The 23,368-nt window shown below is 44.8% G+C and overlaps 1 non-coding gene across 1 annotated transcript; it reads right to left on the bottom strand.

The window, feature by feature from the left end:
• Window positions 1–15,911: 15,911 nt before the first annotated feature.
• On the bottom strand, window positions 15,912–15,978 carry TRNAP-AGG (transfer RNA proline (anticodon AGG)). Its single transcript has one exon. It is a non-coding gene; the product is annotated as a tRNA-Pro (tRNA).
• Between the last annotated feature and the right edge of the window lie 7,390 nt (window positions 15,979–23,368).

Here is a 23,368-nt window from a genome sequence, read left to right as displayed (position 1 = left end):
TCTACTCAAAACAGGGCAATTCTGTATAGAACAAATGTCATCCTAAACTGTGCAGGTGTGGGAGCATGCATGTGGGTGGATATGAAGAAACAGTAGGTTTGGACTTTGGGAAGAGGCAGAGAGAGGGGCAGTTAGAGACAGCTTCGAGTTGGCTACTGGGGTACTGGCAAGCAGGGTCTCTTTCTCTGGGGATCCGATGTGAGATAGAGCTTCTGCTGCCCTCTAGCAGTGCCTCTTTACCTCCACATGTGGTCTTGTATATCTGTAAATAAAGCAAATACTGCAACAACTCCATCAGTCTTCAAAGAGAAGTAACTTAATTAGTGCTTTCTCTGGAACTTCTTGGTGCTCAGAGGAAGCAGGGAACATATAACAGTGTATAATCTTTCTCGTTTGCTTTCCTTTAAAGAAACCGAACAAACAACAAACTAAAGGGGTGCTGGTGCACTCAGCCATAGGGGTCCAATACCAATCACAGTTCCTGATTCACCAATGGAAGGCTGATGAATTCTGTTGCAGAAGATCCCACTGGGTGGATGGGACCAGTGTATTTGGGATGGAGTTAGGGATACCAGACCCCCTGGTGGGCGTGGGGGTTCCCTGATTCGAAGCCCCACCTCCCCACTGCTGATCAGCTGGCCAGCGAAAAAACAAAAAGGGAATCTCATTTCAGCATTGTCCCCACCCTGACTTAAACATGAACTAGAGCTAATCCTATGATAGAGTTTTTGTCCAAAAACCAGAGTGTCACTTTGATATCCCCAATGTGCCTACGTTACTTCCAGGTCAAGTTGGAAGTCACATTGGGGATGTCACTGATGATGCTGAAACATCAGATAAGATTCCCTGCTCCTGGTGAGCCTGTTCTCTATCCCCTGCCAGCTGCCGGAGGGATCTGGTAACCCTAGATGGAGGGGCTCATGGAAGAAAGATAAGAAACTGTAGACTGCAAGGTCCATCAGGCTGATATCCACAGCAAAGCAGCTACGGAAACAACTGAGGAAAAAAATCAATCAGCTGCAGGGAAGGAGGTAAATCTAAACACTTGTTTGAGAGCTGGTGGGCATAATTATCTGGGTACCCAATAAATCTCAGCAGTTTCAATGTTACATTCTAGGAAGGAAACAAGGGCTTTATCTTCTGTATTTTCACTGCATCTCCAGATCACCGGCAGACCAGAAGTCATTGTAAGTGCATATTTGCATTTTTATTGTCTTGGAATGTGGTTGTTTCTAGCATATCATGAGGATACGAACAAACAAAATGCCCTGCCGGATCAGACCAAAGTTCAGTCTAGCGCAGCATCCAGATGCCTCCCCCAGGAAGCCTGCAAGCCGGGCATGAAGGTTGTTTCCTGACCATTTGCTCCCCCCAACATTTGCTATTCAGAGGCCACATTACCGGATAGAGCTAGTAGCTATTTGGTGAGAATTCTACCAAAAAATAGCAAACACTCACAAACAAAGTAGGGGATAACTTGTTTACTGAAAACGTTAATGTCAAGTAATCACCTATCAGTAAGGAGAGATCACATAGAACTTCATTAATGATTTGACATCACAGCAATAAATCATATTGACACAAATAATTTGGAAACACAAATCACTTCAATGTCTGGATGTGGTGTCTTACAAATCATAGTACTTCTTCAAGCTCTGCTTTGTAGGAACTTTCTGACTCAGCTGCAGTTTTCCTTTTTTTCTTTTTTTATCTACCACTTTTGACTCTCATATATGAATACAACTAGAGACCATTTCAGTTCTATCTGCTGTAATGCTAGGAATCTCTAGCAGAATTCTGTTCATGCTCAGCAAACTGAATCCCCAGGATTCTTTGGAAGAAGCCATCAAGGTGAAAGGTGGTGCAAGTTTCTGTTTAATTATATTTGGGGTTTGTATTTAAATCCATCCACATAGATTTAAAAACAGCTTTATGGTGACTTACAAGTAAAAAGCTAACAATAAAATAATTAACAATTAACAGTAAAAAAACCTATATAAGGTTAAAATGCAACCATTAAAATTATATAAAACAATAAACTATCTCAGTGCAGCAGAAAACAAATAACAGGCAACATAAAATGGCACCTGCTTCAACTTCTGAACGGCATATGAAATAAAACCAATAGAAATTAACTAATTTATGGAAGGTGAGGATGGAGTTACGCAGCGGCAGGATTCTCTTTGGATGGAATTACTTCAGAAAAAACTCTGGCCCTCATCCCCATCAATCTCATTTCCATCATCAAGGAGCAAGTTCCTCCCTGGACCTTAGTGAATGGGGAACTGATAAGGGAGAGCCCTTGCATGAGTTTAAAGGTGCATTCTGTTCGGAAATTGAAATCAACTGGAAGCCAATGGAACTATTTTAGTGGAGGCCTGACCTGTTTCCCCCAATGAGATAGCCACCTATTGAACTAACTGAAGTTTTTGAACAGTCTTCAAAGGCAGCCCCACTTAGAATGCGTTGCAATAGTCTAGAGCAAACAAACAAACAAAAATCACATAAATGGAAACCGAGGACTCTAAGTTTTGGGTGAACAGATATTAGTATACAGGTCATCTGTATTTCCAGTGGCTTCAGAGAGAGGGAAATTGGCAAGTCCTACATGCATGATGCTGGGGTGAGAGAAACTGCACCTACCAAAAAAAAATTATCTTATTTACTGTCCACTTAGAGGAACTACATAATCATGGTAGAACATCTGCATGAGGTCTCCAATTAGTCCAAGCACATTTACTAGTAAAGGATCTCATCTAGCTGAGACCCTGTGAAATTGCTGCCAGCCTGTGAAAATGCTGCCAGTTGGGGTAGGAAATGCTAGACTGGGTGGACTAATGGACTCTGACTTCATATAAGGCAATTTAATGAACTGAACCACAAAAGCCAGATTCTCTGTTACATCTGAATTCTTCACCCAGGACAAACATCTTCAGGGAGCATCTTCCTCAGCAGGGACTCTAAGCAATCTCATGCGTTAGAGGCTTCATAGCTTTACCTACTCAGCAATAATGTAAATCATTCTAACACTGAAGTCCAGTAATTTTTAAAATTTAAAAAACTTTCATAATGTGAGGCCTGAAACTGCAATCTCGTTAGTTGGTGCATAAATCCCTCTGTCTGCTTTTGCATTCTGTTGGGAGCAGGGCTTTTTTGGTAGAAAAAGCCTAGCAGAAACTCATTTGCATATTAGTTCACAACCCTTGATGTCACCATTGTTTCACATAGGGCTTTTCTGTAGAAAAAGCCCAACAGGAATTAATTTGCATATTAGACCACACCCCCTGACACCAAGCCAGCCAGAACTGCATTCCTGTGTGTTCCTGCTCAAAAAGAGCCCTGGCTGGGAGGAAGCTGATGTTTGTTTCTTCTAAGAGGGGGTCATCAGCTACAAGTCTCTGGGGAGAAAAACAGTTATGTGCACTTCCAGATTTTAATCTTAAAAGCCCTCTCAAAAAACAAAAAACAAAACCCCCACCTCTCTCTGCCTCCCCAGGAGCTGAGGCCAAGAGTAGTGTTTCCAGTCTGGCTCCGACTACAAGCTGTTAGTGCAGACTTATCACAGCCTGCAGGACTAAGCTTCCCCACTTCCCAAACTGCTGTCCAGCCTTTAATTTAAGGGCTTGTAAATCAAATGCAAGTTTCACGCTGGTGACATGGTAACAGAGAGAGAGACAGACATCTGGGAACAGTCCTCTGTTATCAGAGAGATCTGGGCGCCTCTGTGGGTAGCAGACCCAGCAAGATGAGGCAAGTAACTGTGAAGGTCTGGCTGCTAATAAGGATGGTCAGGGAGGCAGTTTCCCCCCCACCCCCGCATACGCACCTTTTTGTCTGTGTCAAAAGCAGGTTGTCTCTTGCTCAGGTGTTCAAGTTAACCTGAATGTGGAACAAGGAAGAGTAGTAGAGCATGAACCCCCACAACCTCCACCCACCATAAATTGTCTCCAAAACTATACATTTCACCAGCTGCCTGAGAACTCAGATGATGTATGGTGAGCACCTGTCACCTGGGAAGCTGAAAGAACAAATGTATGAAATTTTCTCTTTAGGCACGTAAACTAGAGTAGAGCAAGAAGCCTGGGGATAAGGGGAATAGAGGTTAATGGATGCCCTTGAATTTGGCAGTGAGTGTACAAAGTTTTGGAGGGTTCATACAATTTTGCTGTAAGATCTATGTTTCCAACTATGCACTGCACCTATATTATATCTGTAATATTCTTTATGGATTTGTGGCTCTGGATACACTTATGCACTTTTTACATGCTCAGGATTTACTGTCTTTTACTATGTTTTTAAATGCTGTTTTAATGGCATTAAAGGTAAAGGTAGTCCCCTGTGCAAGAGCCAGTCGTTTTCGACTCTGGGGTGATGCTGCTTTCACAACGTTTTCACAGCAGACTTTTTATGGGGTGGTTTGCCATTGCCTTCCCCAGTCATCTACACTTCCCCCCCCCCCCAGCAAGCTGGGTAATAATTTTACCGACCTCAGAAGGATGGAAGGCTGAGTCAACCTTGACCCGCTATCTGAACCAGCTTACGCTGGGATTGAACTCAGGTCGTGTGAGCAGAGGACTCCGACTGCAGTACTGCAGCTTTACCACTCTGCACCACGAGGCTCTTACGTTAATGGCATTACATTTTCTATTTCTATTCTTTTAGATCCCTCTGAAGAAGGGTAGGTAAAATGCATAGGAGCAGTATACCTAAATAAAACAACTCTCCCCCCCCCCCACTCTTGATTTAAGACACTTGATTTAAGACACTTATTGAGATAGTTTACCTTAGAGAGAATGTGCTGCATACCAATAAATCTTCTCTTAATTGGTTCACCTTTCTCCAGGTGTGTGAGCAGAGGAGCACTCTTTTTAAATAGAGGCAGCCAAAAAGAGTCCCTGACTGGGCAGCTAACTGAACTCAATCACCTGAATTGCTTGGCAAAGTCTCTTAGGTGTCCATATGTTGGTCAATTACACAGAATATCAGTAGTATCTCAGCCACTTCAAACAAACACAGGATGATGATGATTTACAATATATATGCCCATCTTTCTGCCTTCATCAGGGTCACTAAGGCAGCTAATTGTTTAAAAACATGCATAATATAAAACCATTAAAACCTTGACCCGCTATCTGAACCAGCTTACGCTGGGATTGAACTCAGGTCGTGTGAGCAGAGTTTAAAAACATGCATAATATAAAAGTTTAACAAAACAAAACCAAACAAAAATGCATCATTAAAACAATTAAAATCAAGCTAAAACATAGGGCAGGAAAACATAGTGCATGAAGGAGGGATCCCTGAGGGCATGTCAGATAAAACAAAATCTTTACCTGTTGCCAGTAAACAGTGACCGAAGGGGACAGCAAGTCTCTCTGGAGAGAAATTTCCAGAGTTTTGGTGCCACAACCATGAAGGCCCTCTCTTGAGTTGCCATCCACATAATCTTAGAGTCTGGTAGCACCCAAAGCAGGACCTCAGAGAATGACCATAGTAGTCAGGTAGGTTTGTAAGGGCAGTCCTTCAGGTATGCTGGTTTCAAGCCGTATATGACTTTAAAGTTCAACACCATCACCTTGAATTATGGCTGGAAACAGACTGGGAGTCAGTACAGATAGGCCAAGACTAGAATGATATGGTCCCTACAACCCACTTCAGTTGACATCTTGACTGCAGCAGTTTCAAAACACTTTTAATAGAAGAGTTGGTTTTTATATCTCACTTTTCTCTACCCTAAGGAGTCTCAAAGCAGCTTACTCCCTTCCTCCCCCCAACAACAGGCTTCTTGTGAGGGAAGTGGGGCTGAGAGAGTTCTGAGAGAATTGTGACTGGCCCAAGGTCACCTGCTGGCTGCATGTGGAGGAGTGGGGAATCAAACCCAGTTCTCCAGATTATAGCCTGCTGCTCCTAACCACTACACCATGCTGGCCCTTTTCAATATTGTATTGCAGTAATTCAATCTCGATGTAACCAGGGCATGCATGGTAGTGGCCAGATCTTTTCTGCCAAAGAAAGGACAAAGCTGGTAAAAGGCACTTTCAGCCATAGCTGCCACTTGCTTATCCAGCAGTAGGACTGGGCCCAAGAGCATCCCCAGACTACAGACTTGTTCCTTCTAATGGAGTGTGACCCCGTCCAGAATGAGTGACTCCTTGACCAATTCAGCATTTAGCACTTGCCTCCCTTCCATTCTGTGTGGGGCTCCTCACAGTGGCTCTTTCCCCTAGATCCTGCATTGGCATCTCTGGAGTGGGGCTGCATGTTCCCTGCTTGCTCCCTGCCCCATGTAAACTTGAGAGCTGAGAACAAGACCAGGACAAAGCTAATGTGGAATTGGTCCTTAAATCCTGGGTCAGATCTTCCACTCACCAGTTGCTACCAGAAATGCTGGAAGGGTCTTCTCTTTTTATGGGGAAATTTAGCAGAGAGAGACCTGGTAGAGCTCTTATTAAATGGAATCTCCACCTAGTGTATACCAGTACTAGCTCTGGAAAGAGAGAGAGAGACATTGGAATGACCCGGTTAATTTAAGATAGAAAGGAATTTTTATTGAACGAAGAAGAATATTTTAATATACACACAAGCAGAATTTAAACACATACAAAAGAACACTAGAAAATAGTTAGCAGAGTGGATAGGGAGTGTAGATGGTAGGGGAAGGTTATAGCTACCTGCCTGGAGAGCTGAAGTCCACGAGGAAGAGCAGTAGAAGAGAACCTAAACGATTCTGGGGGTGCAAGTCTGAAAGCGCCACAACAGACACACTGAGCATGTCCAGAGTTTGTCCTTAAACAGGCAAAAATGCAACCTTGGGATATAGGTGGTCAGGATGTCCCTTGGAACAATGCAAAATTGGATTATGAAGTTGTGAGACAATGTAAGCAAGGGCAAAAAAGATGGTTTTGCTCAAACAAAGGGTCTCAGGAAATGTGGGTGATGGGTTTGAGTGTGACTAATGTATGCTGAAAGCCCAATGTCAGAAAAGTGAGGAGAGAAGAACTGAGGATGGGTATAGGGTGATTAGATCAGTCAGGTGGAGTTAGAAAGGCAAGTAATTTCTGAGATGGAGGCAGGGGAATCAGAAATTGGAACTGCAACATTAACAGGAAATACTGATAGACTGTTGACACAACCAGCAGTGTTATAAACAAAGACAAAAGTTGGGGGAGAAGATAGAAACTCCAGGGAAAAGACTTTTCTCAGTCTATGCATTCCATGGAGGCTGAGAGGATTATGAGATTAGCTAGGCGTCTGATTGCTCCTGAGCCCAGGGTCACACCTTACCTAGAGATAACGAGATTGATGCATAGAGATCTGACTTGCCCAGTGCCTGCATGAGCTGGATCTCTAGGACATACTGTTTGTGCAGCTGGAGCTGCCTTTCCAGGTGCTGCAAGACTCCATTTTATATGCCAAACCTGGCTGAGGGTGTCCCAGAGTCCATCAGTGTCAAGGATGCCATGCGCTACTGAGGGGTGCCCACACTACTGTGCATCCTGGCTGCCCCTACACCAGGCACGTGTGTGAACAGAGCATACAGGTGGGCTAACACAATGGAATATCTGAGAAGTGTTAAGCAAGACGGTCACAGCAGTCCACTACACAGTCCACCACTTTCTCCTCTAGGACAGATCCCAGCAAGCCTCTGACCATCCAGGACAACTGCTCTAGGGATAGGCACAAACTACATTTTTGTGGTTCATTTCAGTTCATGGCTAAACCACAAACCGATACGACCCAGGAGGTTAGTTGGCAAACTGAATGGGTTCATATTGGTTCATGACCCCCGCTTTCTGGTTTTTTGGCACTTTTTGCTACAAGCCATTTAACTACCTGGCTTCCGCTCTCCATCACTTTTCTTTTTTCTATATTGTGTGTCTCTGCACATGGAAGTCATGGTGACCTCTGGTGAATGACTCCTACTAGGGGCCTGGAGGATATGCAGAGAGGTGGCTGAATAAAGCCTGCCCATGTCCTCCCAGCTCCCTGTATGTCAAGGAGGTCTCCCATCCAAGTACTTGCCAGAATTGTCCCTGCCTAGCTTCCGAGATCGGGCTTGCCTGGGCTATCCAGGTCAGGGCAACTTTTAATGGGAAGCAGAAAGCAGCAGAAAGATCATCAACAGAGTGCCCTGGCTGTGCCTTGCCCGAGGCCAGGAGAGCAAGAGACCCAACCCCAGCCTGCCACTGGAACAGGAGAGCCAGTTTGGTGTAGTGGTTAAGTGTGCGGACTCTTATCTGGGAGAACCGGGTTTGATTCCCCACTCCTCCACTTACACCTGCTGGAATGGCCTTGGGTCAGCCATAGCCCTGGCAGAGGTTGTCCTTGAAAGGGCAGCTGCTGTGAGAGCCCTCTCCAGCCCCACTCACCTCACAGGGTGTCTGTTGTGGGGGAGGAAGGGAAAGGAGATTGTGAGCCGTTCTGAGACTCTTCGGAGTGGAGGGCGGGATATAAATCCAATATCTTCTATCTTCTTCTATGAGTGTGGGAGGCCCGCTAGCAGCCCTGGGTGCCCCTGCCTGGCTAGGTTGGGTCTCTCGCTCTCCTGGTCTCAGGTGAGGTATGGCCAGGTGCTCTCCACTAATGATCCTTCCGCTGCTTTCTACTCCTTGCTGCTTTTGGCAGGGAGCAGAAAACAGGGATTTAAATGGCTCCTTGCTTTCTGGTCCCCACCACTTTTCACGGGGAGTAAAAAGTGCCACAGACTGCCTTAAAATTTGTGGAAATTCATGGTGGCACTTCAGTTTGCAAACCACAAACCATCCAAAATTTGCCTTGAACTTTCATTCATGAGACGTCCATCTCTAAACTCCTCCAGCCTATACTGTGCAGGCACAATCATGATGGGAATGTATAGTTCTACAAAACTGGAGAATATCCTAGAGCTATCAGAATGCCATTTAGAATGCCATATGGCTCCAAGCTGGTTCATTGTGATAGATCCCCTACCAGTGTTCCCTCTAAGCTGAGTTAGCATGAGCTAGCTCACAGATTTTTAGTCTCCAGCTCACACATTTTGTCTTAGGTCAGGAAAAATGGCCCCAGAGCACAATAATTTATGCAGTAGCTCACAACTTTAATGCCACCAGCTCACAATCTTAATGCCAGTAGCTCACAAAGTAGAATTTTTGCTCACAAGATTCTGCAGTTTAGAGGGAACACTGTCCCCTACCCCTGCAGCGTCTTGATAAATCAAAACCTGATCAAATAGCAATCTATGACAAAGGAACTGTCATAACATTTCTCCACTCTCAGATCACAATCTTGCCAGGTTTTTGTTTTTGTTTTAATCTTTACTTGCATGGCTTCTGCAAAGGGAAGTCCTGCCTCACCAACCTTTTGGAGTTCATTGAGAAAGACTCGCCAGAGATTCCTGAGTAAACTTAGCAGTCATGGGATAAGAGGATGGGTTCTCTTTCTGATTAAAAACTGGTTAAATGACAGGAAGTAAAGAGTAGGAATCAGTGGAAAATTCTCACAACGGAGGGAAGGAAGCAGCGGGGTCCAACAAGGATTGGTATGGGGCCAAGACTATTTCATTTATTCATAAATGATTAGGAACTAGGGGTGATATGTGTGGCAAATAAAGTTCAGTGCTCGTAAGTGAAAGGTGATGGCACAGTGGGACAAAAAATCCCCACTTCAAGTATAAGCTAATAGGGACAGAACTTGCTGTGATTGAAAGGGGGGAAATCCCAAGAGTGTAGTGGATAGTTCAGTGAAAGTGTCAACCCAGTGTGCTGCAGCAGTTAAAAAAGGCAAACTCTGTGGTAGGTATTCTTGGGAACAGGATTGAGAATAAAACAGCCAATATTGTAATGCCCCTGTATAGATCTAAGTTGCAGCCTCGTTTGGAATACTGTGTACAATTCTGGTCACCATATCTCCAAAAGGACATTGCAGAGCTGGAAAAAAGTAAAGAGAAGGGCAACAAAGTTGATTAGGGGGTTGGAGCACCTTCCCTGTGAGGAAAGGCAGATGAGTGACTTTTCAGTTTAGAAAAGAGATGACTAGGGGGGGGGGGGGGAGGAGGTCAAGATAGAGGTTTATAAAATTATGCATGGGGTGGAGAGAGTTGACAGACAGAACTTTTTCTCCCTTTCAAAATACTAGAACTCAATACAATGAAGCTGATAGTATATTCAGGGTGGACAAAAGGAAATACTATTTTACACAGAGAGTGATTAAAATATGGAATTCGCTCCTCTGACTGCACCCTTGGATCATCAAGGAGATCAGTTCCTAGGGTGACCATGACCCACAAGCTCCTCTTCTCCCTAAAGCAGCAACAATAAACTCTTCTTCTTTTTTTAGAACCCTAGGCAACCTCCTACTGCCAGGGCCAGTTCATTGCCCAAGTAACCCCCGATCAGCTCCATGGAGTGCTAACAGGTGGAGGATGCTGACAAAGGAGAAAGATGACATGTGTGGTGTCCCTGTTGCCCTTTCCTCACCAGAGACCAGAGCTGCTGCTGTTAAGGGTCCAAAGCAAGAAGCAGAGACTTCTACACCCCACCTTGGATCTTGCCTGAATAGCATAAGAGGACATTTACATTTTCCTCCCAGGTGACACTAGAGGATGTTTGCCCTTCTCTGCTGCCCATGCTGGCTCCATTTGAGGCAGGTTGCAGAGGAAGTGACTCTGCAGTCCACCTCAGATGGAGAACTTGGGTAGGTGGCAGCAGAGAAAGCACACACTTCATGCCAGAGGAAATATCCTTGGTGTCAGGGTCAGAAACATCCCATGCTGAAGGAGGGATCAGCTCTTTCTCCCAGTCCTTCTCTCTAATTGCTCAGTAGCACCAGAGTAACCTGGTGGCATGGCCAGATTTGATGGCTGGACATAAGATTCACAGCCAGGCTTGAAGGCCTGCATCATTGCAAAAACAAAAGCAGCCTGACTTAAATTGTTTGGTTGCATTTTATACTGCATAATGTCTATAGCAAGGTAACCCCCACATCCAGGATAATCATCCTTCTTTGTTTTTAAGCAAAAACATTCATAAGAACATAAAAAGAGCCCTGCTGGATCAGGCCAGAGGTCTATCTAATTCAACATTTTGCCTCACAGAGTGGCCAGCCAGTTATACTGTCTGGAGGGCCAAGCCCTTCCCCTGATTTTGCTTCCTGGCACTAAGATTCAGAGGTTGACTGCCTCTGAATGTGGAGGTTCTTGCCCTTCACTCATACCAGTACAGAAAGCTCACTTCTGCTCAGCTTGTAGAGCCAGTGAACAACTACATGTATAGGTGCTCATGATGAACAGTCACTTGGTATCTGAGGCACCAAGGGTGGAGGAGAACCAGCCCTCAATGTGGTATAACTGGTATGGGAACTTCCCCTCTTCGCTGCATTTTTTTTCCAGCCGAAGTTCAGAAGCTTCTATGCAGAGCTATATATGTTGTATCCAACCAAGCTTTTTTTACTCTGCAGCTAAAAACGGTTCTTTGGTGCAGAAATCTCAGTTTACATTTGTTCTAAAGCATTTTTCTAGTCCTTGTAATCATTGAGAAAAGCTGTTGATTGTGTGCAGTGCTTATTGAAGTCTTGGCGACCCAAGAGTGCTCAGGCAGGGCTTCTCAAAGATCAGGGACAGGGGTAGATGGCAATACCCTCCCATCTTACTGTGCATCTCCAATGGCTTAATTATTGTCCATCTGACCCTAATATACATGTCCTTCCCTGTTCTCTATAAACTGCCCTTTTGAATTTGCTTTTCTTCACCCCTGGCTTCAAAGTCAAACTACACATTAGTTCCAGGTAACTCTCTCCCAGCATTTTAAAAATTGTAATTTTAGAAAGCCAGAGGCTGCAGTCAGGAGCTAAAGGAAGGGTGGGTGGAAGTAGTTCAGTTCCAAATCAGGAAAGGAACAGAGTGTGACCTCCTTCTCCCCCCACCATGGAATGGTTTTTCAGGTAAAAGGTGTGGTCTGGCCTGGAGGGATGTAGCTTGGCAGAAAGCAGGCCCCCTCTGCCTTGCCAAGTTCTGCTTCCCAGAAAAAAGATAAAGAGAGCGTGAAAGGCATGTCTGTACCTTCTGCTATCAAACAATATGCAGCTGCAGCTGTATGGTTGATATCTGCATTTCTTTAGAGATTTGAGAACAGCTCATTTGGTGGCACCATAATGGGAAAGCCAAATCCCAAACCGTCTTTCTTTCCAGCCTCAATTTCACAGTAATTCACCGATCCCATCTCTCCAACTTGAGATTACAGGCAGGCTCCAGAAAGCTTTAGAATCCCTGTCCTCCCAGCATGTATATCACTGTCATGTTGGATATCACCAAATTAAGTAACAGACCTGCCATTCCTTCCTGCCTCTTGCTCCAGTTCCTAGAAGATGTCTGAGCCAGTTGCCCTGTATGATACCAATCATTATTAGCACCCTGTAAGATGGGGCTGGGGAAAGGAATTAAGACTGTCTACTGATGCTAATTGCAGGAAGAAATGGACTTTCCCAGAACTACTAATTTGCATGATTTGCCTGATGTGGGGAAGGTTGTTTGAACATGAGGCTGAAAGACCAGCTTACAAGTTTGTAGAAGGAAATAAAAAGAGGCAGAAGCCTGGGTGTTCTCACTGTGATTTACATATAAGGCAGAGTTTAGGGAATGAGTAGTAGTCTGTGGTTGCAACATGATAAAACACACAAGGTGATGGAGACTGACAAAACCAGTTTGGGGTTGCGCCAAACAATTTCACTGCTTTCACAGATGCCAGAAGGGCAGAAGACCCACTCCAAATCCCCATCCCAAAGCCAGGTGCATCATACCTGTCTTAACAGATACACGAGGTACATAGCTTAATATTTTTGGCAATGTTTACATAACTCATCCTGCTGATATAATTTCTAAGAGCAGAACTTCCAGATGGGTAGCCATGTTTGCAGCAGATACAAAAAAGAGCCTTACAGCTTCTTGAAGACTAACAAATGCCCCAGTAGTTATACAACTGATCTCCCCACTGCATCCTGAATTTTAGACAAAACAACTATCTTGCATTATATCTCAGACTTCACCCTCTTACCCTCACTCAGCCTCAGAAAAGAAAACCAGTGTGCTATAATTGTTAGAGGGTTGGACTAGGAGGGGAGACCCATAGACACTGCCCTGAGCACCCTGGAGGAAGGACAGCATGAAAAGTGCCCCAAATAAACACATTCTTGCCCCAGCACTAGCCCCTGGAGAATCCATGTCAACTATCTTCCTTTCCAAAGGACAGGCCCTAGGAGCAGCCTGCTTTCCCTGTTCTGTATAAGACCAGCCTTCAATGTGGAATGGCACCTCTCTGAGTGGCCAATATGGTTGCCAATTGCTGCTAATATCTCTTTAATGCCAGAAATGTTCATAGACTCCCAATGGGAAATAGTAACTTCCTGGGTGATGGGAAATCAGCTATCTGTCTAGCTGTCAGGAGTTACCAGCTGAACCTCGTTGGATGGAAAGTCGCCACTATGAAGGCCACTCTCATCTGGCACCTTGTTTCCGTTTTTCATTTGGCTTAGCTGATTTAATCTTAATTTTTACAAACTGTATTTATTCACAAAGGTTCCCGGACGAAGTCGTTAGAGTGTGGGATAAGCAAGGTAATGTTTGAAGAATTCAGCTCCTAGATTTAGTAAGAACTCCTTGAGAGACCTTAGCTCTTCTAGATAATAATGTAATTACTATAATCCAAAGAAGTTGTGCAACCTATTGGAAACAACAGAGCAGAACAAATGAAATGTTTCAGTACGATTTTTAACCGGATGGACATTTTTTGGTCAGTGAGAGGAACAAAACTGACTTCACTTCTGCATTTTCAAATTTTGGCAGGCACTCTAGTGTTCTATTTTTAAAACATTAGACACATTGTGCATTTGGATTGTATGTTGCTTCAAGAGGACTTTTCTTTATGAGGTTCTATGGAACTAGTATGGCTTGAAGGCAATAATAAAAAACAAACAAACTACTGCATACAAATTATTTTTAACCACTGCACAGATTCATGGCTTAGGGGCCAGGCCTTTGCAATACTAAACTTCATGGGCTGGATCCCGTCTAAAACTTTTGTACTCAGAGGCCTAAATCCCTCTTTCCTCCCCTCTCTTGAAGAAACCTGAAATGCTAATTGGGAGGGAGATAGGGAAGTCTGGGGAGTGGGAAGAGCTGGTGTGAGTGGAGTGGCAAAAATCCCCCCCCCCTCCCGCCTGCTCTTTTTCTGGGATCCTGGGCCAACCATTAGGGTTGCAGACTCCAGTTGGGAAATTCCTGGGCATTTGTGGGGGGAGGCTGGGGAGGGCAGCATTTGGAGAGGGGGAGCTCAGTAGGGACATGATACCATACAGGCCACCCTTCAAAGCTGCCATTTTCTCCAGGGGAACTGATCTCTCTGGTCTGGAGATCAGTTGTAATTCCAGGAGTATGGATGGGTACAAACCAGCTGATAAACTCAAGCCTGTCATGAATTTTGGCCAGTTCGTGATTCACAACACAATGTTTGTGAACTGAAGGATTGCCACAAACTTTCATGGATTTTGATGTAGTTCATGGAGGTTCATGAAGAGCAGTTTAAACCCTTGCTTTCTGCTCTTCACCAGAAACAGCTTCACTAGAAATGGTTCAGCTGTTTGGTTTAAACGGCTGGCGGCCATCCTTATAGAGTGGGTTCTATGGTTTCCAATAGGCTGGGAGCCACTTAAAACACTGCTTTCTGCTCCTTGTGTGAAGCTGTGAGGAGCAGAAAGCAGGGGTTTAAATGGCTCAAGAAAGCCCCTTTAAACAACTGAGGTGCAGGGGTACCCTTCTCCCACAGCTTAGCTGTTTAAAGGGGCTTTCTTGGGCAGTGCTGGTGGCCTAAGAAAGCCCCTTTAAATGAGTGGCACTGAGCAGGCCACAGCTCAGCTGTTCAAATAGGAAACGGCCAAGCCTGCTGGGGCTTGCTGTCTAAGAAAGCCTCTTTAAACAGCTGAGCCACAGGAGCAGGCTGCCCCCATGGTTCAGCTGTTTCTGGTCTAAACAGCTGAGCCTTGGGCTCCTGCGACTCAGTTGTTTAGATTGGAAACAGCTGAGCTGTGGGGGCAACCTGCTTCCAGGGCTCAACTGTTTAGAGCCTGAAACTACTGAGCTGTGGGAGCAAGGTGCCCCCACGGCTCAGCTGTTTTGGGCAGGAACCTCACAAACCCAGTTTGGTCCATACGCAAACCGACTGGGTTCATGATTTGGTTTGTGGTTTGCCCGTGAAGCAAACCACGTTTTTGTGGGTCATGCCCATCCCTATCCAGGAAAACTCCAGGCCCCGCTTGGATGTTAGCAGCTCTATTTCTCATACTTTTTTTGTGTGTGGCTTTTGATAGGAACACCTGTAAGCACCATCAAGTGTGCCACTCCCACACATAACAATTTTGCTGTATCCACAGGTCTTTTGCTGTATGACATAAGGAACAGCCCTTGGAAGAAGGCAGGAAGCAGTTAGGGCTGACAATCTGCAAGTGGGCCCTGGAAATCTCCCTGAATTACAGCTCATCTCTGTACTACACAGATTAGTTCCCCCAGAGAAAATGGCAGCTTTTGAGGGTAAATGTATGTCCCTCCTACCCAGATTCCATCCCCAGATCTTCAGGAATTTCCCAACCCAGAGCTGGCAACACTAGAAGTAACAGAACCGCAAAAGACTGATCTTGGGAAGCACTCGGGTTGCCAACTCTCAGGGGCTGTTGGGAGCTCTCCCGCTGTTACGACTGATTTCCATACGACAGAGGTCAGTTCTGCTGGACAATATGGCAGCTTTGGAGGGTGGATTGAACATATGAAGCTGCCTTATACTGAATCAGACCTTTGGTCCATCAAAGTCAGTATTGTCTTCTCAGACTGGCAGCGGCTCTCCAGGGTCTCAAGCTGAGGTTTTTCACACCTATTTGCCTGGACCCTTTTTTGGAGATGCCAGGGATTGAACCTGGGACCTTCTGCTTCCTAAGCAGATGCTCTACCACTGAGCCACCGTCCCTGCCCTGGATTCTAGGGCAGAGGTGCCAAACGCATAGTTGCGAGGGCTGGATCTGACATAAATATTACTTTGTGGGGCCAGGCCATGTGTGCCATAAAATGTAATGTCAGGTACTGGAGATACAAACTTTATAACGGACACAGGCAAACCAAATAACATTATTTTTTACTCAAAATATAAACATGCTTAAAATGTGAACACTCTTACAGTATTTCCTTAAAGTATCTCCTTGATGGCCACCCTCCCACTTCCACCACCCATTACACATTAGCACTGGGACAGCATACAGGGACATAATGCATGGCCTCTGTCAACTGGCAGTAAAGGGCATCAGTTGCTCATGGGCCAGATAAAAGTCCTCAATGAGCCAGTTCCAGCCCATGGGCCATATGTTTGTCACCCCTGTACTATGGCATTATATGCCAAGGAAGCCCCTCCCGTCCCCAAACCCCACCTTCTACAAGCTCCACCCCAAAATCTCCAGGTACTTCCCAACCCAGACTTGGCAAACTAAGGAAGCACAAAGAAGGAAACACCGAGTTGATTTAACAGTGCACCGATGTGTGTTCCTATTTAAGATTAGATAGCAGAGATATAAAACTTTACAAAGGACACAGACAAACACAAAGTTTGTTTTAAAAAAAAAACACTTAAAACATTAGCACTTCTTGATCTTAAGGTACTTTCTTTGTATTTTTTGCATAGGATCCGGGGAACTGGGCAAAGGAAGCTCTGGCTCTTTCCCTCCCCCAACAGAGGACCAGGAGGGGGAGAAGCCTCAGCTAATAGAAGGGAGAGAGGCTTGGCTCAGTACCTCTGCTGTGCAGTTGAGAGAGCCTGGAAAAGCAAGTTCTGCCTCCCCCCTTCCTCCCCAAGGGAGGAGCCTCAGCCACTGGAGAAAATAAAGGCTTTGCTCTGTAGGTCCTGTACAATTGAGCAAGCTGTGATGCAGAAGGAAACAAGAGAGAAGGAGAAGGAAGCAGATGGCAGCCAGTTACTTGGGGGCCTGATAGGAGCCCTCTGGGGGCCTGATTTGATCCCTGGCCTAGGCTCTGTTAGCACCTGAATACTGCAGCAAGTCAGTCAATAGGAAAGACACTTCTTGATGTGCCTAGTCTAGTGCTGTTGTGATGACTTGAGGCCTAGACTTGCTTGTGAACCCTCACCAAGCTTCCTTTATTCGTCCTCATCAGAGTTTTACTACTCAGTGACTGCAGACAGCTGCATGGGTAGAACCACTCTGAAAGACGGGGAGAGTTTACTGTTTTGTTTCAAGAACAGACAGTAAAGGACTTTTGTGTCTTCATGCCACCTGGATTCAGGAATGGCAGAAGATGAACGTGGAAGGATTCAGGGCTTGACACTGCAAGGACAGGCCAAGAAGGTAATGGACTCTAGCAATGGAAACAAAGTTCAAGGACATTAGATGTAGCTGAAAATACTGCAACCCAGCCTAAGGGATTGGGTGGCAAAAAATAAACCTAGATATTAAAAATCACAGGGCTATATTGCATAGCAGACCCACTGGATGGTTTATGCCACCATCTGCTATTTAGCATCTTGGTCATGATATCTGCATGAGGGTCCTTCAAATGACCTTCCTCCATAGGAGTGGAGAAGAGGTTGGGCTTTCTAACAAGATCCCCACCCCGCATTTCATTCTTCCGGTCCTTCAAGAGTCTCAGCTCGCCCTCTGGTGGATATTCAACAAACTTATCCAGAATCAATTGTAGAGTTGGGGTGAACAAGTAACAGAACTCTTCTGTATTTTTTATTGATTTCAGAAATCCACACTGCTATATTAATGACCCAAAGGCATTATTTTATTCTCAATTTATAGGTTTTTTTCTGAAATCTCCCTTACAAATTCTTCATTTCGCCTTCCTTTAATCTCTGTTGTTAATCTCTGTTTTCCTTTACTAGTCCTCTCCCCTGAGTAGGGTGACAAGAGTCCACAAGGCTTTCCACTCTCCCCCTGCCATTTTGACACCAGTGAGGCACTCTCAGGGGCAGGTGGGCCATGTAGCAGCAAGCGGGGGCGGCGGGGGGGGGGAGAGAAACTGATACCAGCGCCACAATATGCCTCTGAATCCAGATAAAGCTGGAGTTATGAAAAGGCACAAGCAGAGTTGCCAACAAGCCAGTATAAGCTTTAATGTGTATGTATACTTCTTCAGATACAGATAAGCGTGCATGCACATAAAAGTTTATACCTAGAATAAAACTTTGTTGGTCTCAAAGGTGCCATTGGACTCAAACTTTGTTCTGCTGCTTCATTCCAACACAGCTACCTGTCTGAATTAATGCTGGCCATATTTAAGTTCCCATGTGTAATACTGACAAGCTGAAGCTCATGAGGAATTGCAGATGGATAAATAATTGTGTAATCTTTTCTTCTGAAATACTACAAAAATCTCAGCATGTCCATTTCCCATCTTCCTTTCTGTTTCCTTTAAAAATGGAATCTCAACTGCCCTCAGCATTCTGTGACTCTTAGGTAATGGGCATGCATCGTCTTCCTAAGGCTATCGGGTGTTTGTGCATATGCATCTGTATTCAGTTTTTACTGCACAATTTTTCTGCCTTGTGAGTCCCTAAAATATGCAGCAACCCCTGCCTTGTCTGTGGGTGGTCCTGTTTCATTGCTCAACTGTTAGACATTTGAACATCAACTTTGGGCAGAATACACTTCACACACACACATTCACTCTGAAAAATTCAGATGAGGGGGTCGTATGGTACTACAGGATACATAGTTGAAAATGTTGGGTGATTCTGGCTTGTGACATCATAACCAACATTTGCTTATTTCTGATCCTCTTCTGAGGCCTCAAGGCCGTGAAGACAGATAACCTTAGAGTGTGTGAGTCAAGCACACTGATGATATTTGTTTGAACTTGCACAGAGCCTCAAACTTTTGCTCACTAATCAAACAGCAGAACAAAATGGAATGCTTGATTCAATCCTCATCTCTCAGTTCAAGACTTTGATGACTCTAAGATTGTGGATCTGAAATTTGGCACTTTTTGCAAATTTCAAAATTGGTTTGATGACTATCTTTCAGAAAAATGGCAGAGAAAGAGGTAAAGAGAAGCACAAGTTTATGCTGCTAAATGTGTGCCTTGGAGATTATATGGTGGAAATGTATGGAAGAGTTTAAGTGTCCTTTGTCTAACAGACACATTGACCTTTCTCTTCAGGCATGTATAACAAAAGAACCTTTCCCCAGAGGCCCCTGAATCATCCTTCCTCATAGCTTGGGTTTTAGATGAAAGGCATTTGCATGGGGCACAAAAGCTTCTAGTCAATTGCTTTATTTCACCTACAGGGGAAGAATCAATAGCAATGGACTTTCCCTAGTCAGGTAAATGAGTGCCTCCACTCCTTTCTTGCCTAACTGAAAGGTGTTCCTTAAAATCAAGGCAAGAATCAGGAAGGCAACCAATAGGAAGTGACAGAAGGGGTGAAGGCAAGTCATTTCTTCCCTATCAGTTCTGTTCAGCTGTACTTACAAGCTCAGCTTTACCAAACCAGCCAAATTCAATCCATTCCAGCCAAAAATGAATTAAAGTGGCTGTACCTGAGTTTAAAGTGTTCCATTCATTTAAAATTTGATCCAACTCAAATGGCTAATTTAAACTCAAGCCAGGGCACATTTCCCACTGAATCTGAAGTCAGTGCCTTCCAATTTGTCTCACACTAACCCAAGTAAGGCAGATTTTATTGACAGGTTGCATTAAATATTTGTTGGTAAAGTGCTTCTTTTTAAAAAATAGAAGATTGGCATTGCAATCCTGAACAGAATTATACCATTTAAAACCTAGTTATGTTTAGAAGAGTGTGACTCTGTTTAGAATTGCATTATATTCTGTATAAAATCTGTGCTAGGACAATCGGAGAAATACAGAAAGCATCTGGCTAACCTACACTATAGGCAGAGTGCTAGACTAAATGGACAGTAAAGTTTTTATTCTTATATTCTGTGTTCGTTATATTCCTAAAAGAACAGTGGAGAGAAAGTTCATACAGACTATTACACTGTTTCAAAGTCTAAAAACAACCAGGGTTAGGAAACTTTCAAAGGTTTTCCCTCTGCCTGTTTATTCGGCTTCCTCTGGGAACAAACAGAATTTTCCTTCTGTTTTACACACATGTGGCTACTGGCTATAAAAACACAGAGCAAACTCTGCCAAAGTTTCATGCATTTCACTAGAGCATATGACATAGAGATGTGTACTGCTTCTGAACGCAGAGGCTCTGTGGCCTCAGGTCTCTGAAAGTGGCCTCTTGACATTCAGTAAACAACATAATAGGATTTGGACTGTAGAAATCTGGATCCAAGCAGAAATCTGAACAGCACTAAGACAAAGCATAACATAACATATTAAATGATGCAAAAATTACACTGCAGGATCCTACTGACAGTATAAGGTATACACAGTAGTATAATCACTAGTCCCTAACCCTTTATCAAATCATCTTTCTGGTCCATTTGTTACAGCACAACCCTATTACCTGTGTAAAAAAGCCCTTGAATAATTCAGTTTTGCATAGTTGGGGGAAGCCAGGAGAATGGCAACCTTCCTAATGTTATCAGGCATTACTGAGATCTCCTGCTTTCACAACTGATCTCCAGCAGGCAGAGATCAGCTCCCCTGGAGAAAATGGCTGCTTTGAAGAGTGAACTCTAGGGCATTTAGGGTTGCCAAGTCCAATTCAAGAAATATCTGGGGACTTTGGGGGTGGAGCCAGGAGACTTTGGGGGTGGAGCCAGGAGACATTGGGGGTGGGGCCAGGAACAAGGGTGTGACAAGCATAATTGAACTCCAAAGGGAGTTTTGGCTATCACATTTAAAGGGACAGCACACCTTTTCAATGCTTTCCTTCCATAGGAAATAATGAAGGATAGGGGCACCTTCTTTTGGGGCTCATAGAATTGGACCCCCTGGTCCAATCGTTTTGGAACTTGGGGGGTATTTTAGGGAGAGGCACTAGATGCTGTACTGAAAATTTGGTGCCTCTACCCCAAAAAAGTGCTCCCCCAGAGCCCCAGATAACCGCAGATCAATTCTCCGTGATTTTCTATGGGAATAAATCTCCATAGGGAATAACAGAGTTCCCAGCAGACATTTCCCTCCCCTCCCCCCGCTTTCTGACGACCCTGAAGCGGGGGGAGGGCCTCCAAACCGGGGGATCCCCTGCCCCCACCTGGGGATTGGCAACCCTAAGGGCATTGTACCATGCTGAGGCCCCTCCCCTCCCCAAACCCCGCCCTCTCCCAGATCCATCCCCAAAGTCTCCAGATATTTTTCAACATAGAACTGGCAACCCTAACCTGTTTGTCTTGCTATCAGACATGTAGTAATAGAGAGGGGCAGTGGGTCAGCTCACCACTGGAGCATGATGGCTTGAATGTGCAGAGTTACAGTTATTTGCCCCCATGCCCTGCTTGTAAGAATGTAGTGTGAGGTACAGCAACTAGGCAGAGCCTTTAAATGGCAATGCAGGTATAAGGTGCTGGATGTGTGACTCTGTTTAATAGGAGATAATCTTAAGAGTCATTGCTGGGAGTGGGGACCCAGTTTGGCACCAGACTGGGGACCAAGGAGAAGGGAGATCTCCAGACCCCACCTGGAGACTTGGGATGGCTGCAGGGTTTTTCCAACCTCCTGGGGCCAAACAGAAGGAACAGGAAGGGCTTCTGAAAGAAACAGAACTTTTTTTTCACCAGGCAGCTGGCAACAATGCTAGCTGCACTCCCAGCAGATAGAAGAACAATGCTCGAATGAAATTGTCTCTCCACAGAACATTTGAATTGAAGAAGTGATCAGTGTAGGGTTGCCAGGGCAGTGTTGGAAAATACCTAGAGACTTTGGGAGTGGAGCTGGAAGAGGCAGGGTTGGGGGGGGGGGGCTCAGCATGGTGCTATGCCAGAGAGTCCACCCTTCAAAGCAGCCATTTTCTCCAGGGGAGCTGATCTCCGTCAGCTGGAGAGCAGTTGTAAAAGGGGGAGATCTGCAGACATCACCTGGAGGCTCGAAGCCCTAGAGCAGCGACTCATGAAAGCTCATACCCTGCCACAGATTTTGTTAGTCTTTAAGGTGCTACTGGCTTCTTACTCTTTTCTACAGCTACAGACAGACTGACATGGCTACCCATTTGTATCTTCATAGAACATTTGTAGAACTCTGTGTGTGGGGCCAGGAATCTCCAAGAAAATATAACTACAGCAAGCTATTACTCCCAGAGCTCTTCAGGGTAATTAATATAAACAAACAGGGTAATTAATATAAACAACTGTGATTTTTTTTTTAAAAAAAGAAGGAAGTATTTTTTTTTAAAAAAAAAATAGCAGCAATTAATATTTCTTTCAGCTAGGTTGCCAATCCCCAGCTGGGGGCAGGGGGTTCCCTGCTTTGGAGGCCCTCCCCTAGCTTTGGGGTTATCAGAAAGTGTGAGGGAGAGGTGGATATGTCCACTGAGCATTCCATTATACCCTATGGAGATTGAAACCCATAGGGTATAATGAAAATCAATCCGTGGGTTTCTGGGGCTCTGGGAGGGACTGTTTTTGAGGTAGAGGCACTAAATTTTCAGCATAGCATCTGGTACCTCTCCTCAAATCTCCCCCTATGTTTCAAAAAGATTGGATCAGGGCGTCTGCTTCTATCAGCCCCCCAAAAGGTGCCCCCCATCCTCCATGACTTCCTATGAAGGCAAGGCATTTAAAAGGAACACAGTCTATTTAAATATGATGGCCTGAACTCCATTAGGAGTTCAGTTGCGCTTGTCACAATCTTGCTCCTGGCTCCACCCCCAAAGTCTCCTGGCTCCACCCCAAAGTCCCCAGATATTTCCTGACTCGGACTCAGCAACCCTACCTCCAGATCCACAGTGTCCCTTTCCCCCTCCCTCCTCACCATCAGGAAGTGCAAGAGCAAGGGAAGCCTAAATGAAACAACCAGGAAAGCAACCATTGCTCTCATTGAAAACTTCAGACGCTTTGGGCATTTCCAAGTCATTCACGCCACAGGTAGCTGCCATTTTGTCTGCAACTGCACATTTTGGCACACGAGGCATTTAGTTTTCTTTCAGGGGTGGGAAAATGAATAAAGAAAAGAAGCTGAGCATTGGAGGAAAAGGGAAGCCACAACTGTAATATTGGGCCAGTTATTGCCAGCAATAAATATTTTTGATCTCTTCCAGAAAGTATCTTTCTACAGCTGGTAATTACACTTCTCAGACTCTCCCACACATTCTGCTCTGAGGTCTGCATCTTTAACCACCCCCCTCCCTTTACCCACACTGAACTGCAAGCTTTATTCAGAGGTCAATGCATTTTGCCCTCTTTTATTCCTTGTTTGTTTAAAATTATTTATGTCATC

This window comes from Heteronotia binoei, chromosome 13 (genome assembly GCF_032191835.1).
Source record: "Heteronotia binoei isolate CCM8104 ecotype False Entrance Well chromosome 13, APGP_CSIRO_Hbin_v1, whole genome shotgun sequence".
Classification (NCBI taxonomy): Eukaryota; Metazoa; Chordata; class Lepidosauria; order Squamata; family Gekkonidae; genus Heteronotia; species Heteronotia binoei.
Note: the sequence above shows the minus strand (reverse complement) of the source record. Positions and strands in the feature narration are given on the sequence as shown.